The following is a 5113-nucleotide window of genomic DNA, read 5'->3' as shown; positions in this document are numbered from 1 at the left end:
CAATTTCAGCACGCCAGAGAAGGAGAGGAAGAATCCGAATTCAAGAGGGAGGAAGGCTTTGTTGCTACACTTATCTTTGACCTCCAAAGGCTAAAACTTTCTTGTTATTCTATTCATTCTTTGATGTGTTCTTGCTGTGTTTCCCCTTTAATTTTCTTTAGTATGTTGAATTTAATGATGTCTAGCTAAATTCTCTTAGTTAGGGTTTAGATGGATTTTGGTCTTAAGATTATATAGTTATTAGTTTAATTCAATTCGAGACCTTTATTATTTGCATGAGGAATTTTTATTGCTATGCTTAATGCTTTGAAAGAATTGGCGAATCTTTTAATGATTTGATGATTCATGCATGACTAACCAAAAGATTGTTATGAATTAGATCCCTAGGCAATAAAAATTGCATGATAGACTATGATATCGAAAGATGATTAGCTCATGTGTGGGAATCAAGGAAGCTTATTTAGTCAAATCCCCTTCTACGATTAGAGGTTTTCAAAGAAATTAATGCTTATTTTTCCTTTTGACAACCACTTAGAAGTTTGATGGTAGAATTGGATTAATAAAGGATTAATATGACTTGAGAAAGCTTATTAATTAATTTAGGGAAATCCACCATCACATACAAGTAACTTTAATATACCTTAGGGTAATTTCGGTCTTGAGTTGGATTAAATAGGTAATTATATAACCTTGATTTAATGAAATTTAAACCCTAGTTGCATTCATCCATCAATTCAGTTTTTATAAAGTTCTTGGATTTGCATTAATTCTTTTACTTTTTATTCATCTGATTCATGAGTTCCACTTAGGTTAGTTTAAAATTGATTTGGTACTGTGATCTAGTCTCTGTGGGATCGACAATTTTCTCATCATTATACGCACATTTGACTAAGGTACACTTGTCTGAATTAATTGTGCATAAATCACACAACAAGTTTTTGGTGTCGTTGCTGGGGACTAGTTTATTGCATATCAAAATTACCTGAATTAGCCTTAGATTGAACATCTATTTGTTTTATTTTCGGATTTAAAATTTTCCATTTTAATTTCTATTGAGTTGGGCTTTATAAATTTTTTTTTAGGAAATTTTTAATTTTTTCTTTTCTTTGAAGGTTCCTAGTGCATGACACACACTAGTGGTGGAGAATTAATACCCCTTGATCAAAAAATCTAAAGGACTTTGAAAAAGCAAACGAGGGAGAGAAAGAACAAGATGGCTCAAGACCAAAATAATCCAAGGACATTGATCTCCTACGCTATACCTAGTCTGGATGGTACTACATCAAGCATTAGGAGGCCGGGTGTGCAAGCAAACAATTTTGAGATCAAGCCTGTAATTATTTAGATGATCCAGATGAGTGTGCAATTTTCTGGCCCCAATGATGACCCTAACTCTCATATTGCTAATTCTCTGGAAATATGTGATACTTTTTAAGCATAATGGAGTTAGTGATGATGCCTTTAGACTTAGGTTATTTCCTATCTCCTTAAGGGACAAAGCAAAAGATTGGCTTAACTCTCTTCCTACAGGTTCGATTACTACATGGGATGACTTGAAACAAAAGATTTTATCTAAGTATTTTCCACCTGCTAAAACGGCTAAATTAAGGAATGACATAACAACTTTTTCTCAATTTGATAATGAAACCTTATATGAGTCATGGGAGAGATTTAAGGAACTGCTTAGGAAGTGTCCTCACCATGGTCTACCTGTTTGGATGCAAGTGCAAAATTTTTATAGTGGCATTAATCAATCTAATCGTTCAATGTTAGATGCAACTGCAGGTGGTACCCTTATGAGAAAAACTCCCGAAGAAGCATATGAACTTTTGGAGGAGATGGCGTCCAATAGCTATCAATGGGGCAATGAGAGAGCAAATAAAAAGGGAGTTGGAATTTATAATGCTGATTCTATCACTAATTTATCGGTTCAACTTGCTGCATTAAATAAGAAATTAGAAAATTTGGAGGTTTCAGCTATGAGTGTTTCTTTTGTTCCCTTCCCTTCTTGTGAGCTTTGTGGACAAGGGGGACACGCTACTGTAGACTGTCAAGTAGGAAATCCATTTTCTTCTTCTTCTGAACAAGCTAATTTTGTTTCTTATGGTGGCAACAGGTCCAATTTCAATCCCTACTCCAACACTTACAGTCCAGGATGGAGAAGCCATCCAAATTTTTCTTGGAGTAAGAACCAACAAAGATCACCTCCCGACTTTCAACAGCAACAACAACAAAATCCACAAAAGAAGAAGCTAAATTTAGAGGATATGATATAAAAATTTATCAACAGTATGGAGGCAAGAGTTCAAAGGATAGAAACTCAAATTTGACAACTTGCTCAAGCAATTTCGGCAAGACCACAAGGAGGATTACCTAGCAATACTAAGAAGAATCCTAGGGAACAAGTAAAGACATCACTCTGCGAAGTGGAAAAGAACTTAGAAAAGAAGAAAAAGATGATGAATAGGTAAAAGATGAAGAAAGTCGAAACCTTGAAGCCAAAGAAGAAAACTACGAGTCATCAATGGAGAAAAAGGGAAGTTCTTCTACTCTTAATTTAAAATCCTACAAACCCCCTCTTCCTTTTCCTAAAAGATTTCTTAAGGCTAACTTGGATAAACAATTTGCTAAATTTCAATAGGTGTTTCAAAAGTTGCATATTAACATTCCTCTTCTTGATGTTATTTCTCAGATGCCAAGTTATGCCAAATTTTTGAAAGAAATAATTTCAACCAAAAGAAAGTTGGAGGAGTTTGAGATGGTAAAACTTAATGAGGTGATGAGAATAAAAATTATCATATTTTTATCCCTAAATATACAGTCTTTTACACATATTTAGTACTTAATTAGACTCATTATTCTTGTATTTCGATTCAGGGCATAAAAGAAGGCGTCAGGAGAAAAACAAGGCTAAACGGGTAATTTTGCATAGTTTCGGCACTGCATAGTAATCTGAGAATAACTCCCCCATCCGGACTCCGATTGAGATGATTCAAGATGCATTGGAAAGCTAAGGAAAACCTATACAACTTTCATGTTTTGCGTTTTAATAGATTCGGAATGCATCAAAGTGAAAATCGGGCCTAAAGTATGAGCAAATTCATAGCAGAAGCCCAATTCGTTGAAGAAGCCAATACGAGTACAAGAATAAGGAAACTGCAAAGAGTGCTATCAGATTTAATTTTCTGATGTAATTCTAGAAAAATAAAGGTGACTGAGATTACCAGATTACCATATTAGGACTTTCTACTTTTGAGAAAGAACTCCAAAAAGGAGATGGAAACAGCCCCTCCTCCTAAATCTATATAAAGGGGGGAAGGACTAGCACCGAGGCATCAATCAAACAATCAAGGTGAAACCCTCCAAGAAAACTTCAGCCTTCAAGAAGGTAGTCAGCAACGCAGGAGGAGAAAAGGAGGAAAGCAGCGGCAAGGGAAAGACAAGCTCATTGATCTCAACCTCAAGGGTGACATCATGAGTTCTTTCTTATACCTTATTTGTTTAAATTCCTTTATCATGGATTAATTTATTTATAGCTAGGGCTATGGAAAGCCTAACCACGACAATGGATTGATTTTTATTTAATTCAATCAAGTTGTTTTTATTTTCATATTGTATATGAGTTATTAAGCGTAATGCAATTAAGAGTTTGGCCACCTCTTAGTTGATTTGGTTTATGTGGATGAATCAGAAGAGGAATTCATATAAGAGACTAAATAACTCATAGTGTGAATTGAATGGTATATAGGAATATATATACATGATTCATCTGATGATACAGGTTTTTCATAGAACTTAATGCACTTTCTTTCTCGAGAACTCTAGTCGAGGAATCGAAGGGTTACTTGATAGAAGTATGTTTGATATATCCTAGGAGGGAATATTAAATAAATTAGGAAAAACTTCAGCTTATGAAAATAACAAATTATCTTGGTTAATTTAATAAATTGATGTTCACTGGAATAGTTAGGTGGATCAATAGTCCTAGCACTTTCAATTAGATCGTTGCAAGCTCAGTCATTGATTGCCTTTGTTTTTATTTATTTTCTTTTTCTATCTTTAATTTTCAGTAGTTCCTATTGTTAGAATTCGGTTGTTCAAATAATTGAGGGAAACTATAGTTCTAATACTTATTTTGTTAAATCCTCGTGGGAACGATATCTTTACACTACTTGATAACTAGTGCACTTGCTAGGGTTATATAATTATAGCTATCAAGTTTTTGGTGCCGTTGCCGGGGATTTAATCCTAAAATATATTAGAACTTGTTAAACTTGGTTAATTTGGATTTTACTCTTTATTTAATTTATTTAAATTCTTGCTTTGTTCAGATTAATTAGTGTATGACACGCACTAGGGGTTAAACACCTCCAACTCGCATAAAACTCCTCACATCCATTGTGCAAACCCCTATTCCATATTTAAACCCACCCATTATGGATGAGAGGGAAAAACATCGAAAATTGCAACTACAAGACCTGGAGGATCCGATTTATGATTAAACATAGGGAAGTTTGTTTTTCTTTGCATTTATAGTTAAGTTATTTCCACCTTTTCTTTTTACCTTACATTGAAGACAATATGTAGACTAAGTGTGTGTGTGGGGGGGGGGGGGGGGGGGGGGGAGAGAGTATAGGATTTTATTTCATTTCAAAAAAAAAAGAAAAAAAAATCAAAACCTCAACTTTTTTAAAATCAATTGAAACAATGTTCTAGGAAAATTTTTGTGAACCTAGTAATGAGGTACGATCGAGGAGTACATGACTTATCTGAAGCCATTTCCAGTTAAGCTATTCCTAAATCCAGGTTTAAGTAAATGGGGTAGTTGTTTTACCATTGCTACAATTGGTAGGATTGAGCATAAAATGCAAATGCACCTACCAACCAAGTAATTCAATAGTAGGATAGAGCATAAAATGCACCTACTAGTCAGCAAATTCAACAGTAGGACGAAGCATAAAATGCACCTACTGTCCGAGTGATTCAATAGTAGGATGGAGCATAAAATGCACCTACTAGCCAGCAAATTCAATAGTAGGACGGAGCATAAAATGCACCTACTGGCCGAGTGATCCAAAAGTGAGACAGAGCATAAAATGCACTCACTCTTGAT

At 34.7% G+C, this 5113-nt stretch overlaps 1 non-coding gene across 1 annotated transcript; it reads right to left on the bottom strand.

Moving 5' to 3' along the window:
* Positions 1-1601: 1601 nt before the first annotated feature.
* Positions 1602-1708, bottom strand: LOC148789947 (small nucleolar RNA R71). The gene has a single exon (XR_016079904.1). It is a non-coding gene; the product is annotated as a small nucleolar RNA R71 (small nucleolar RNA).
* Positions 1709-5113: the final 3405 nt, after the last annotated feature.

Source organism: Nelumbo nucifera, chromosome 8 (genome assembly GCF_055504915.1).
Source record: "Nelumbo nucifera cultivar China Antique chromosome 8, China Antique-T2T, whole genome shotgun sequence".
Lineage (NCBI taxonomy): Eukaryota > Viridiplantae > Streptophyta > Magnoliopsida > Proteales > Nelumbonaceae > Nelumbo > Nelumbo nucifera.
This window is presented reverse-complemented; position numbering and strand designations above follow the sequence as displayed.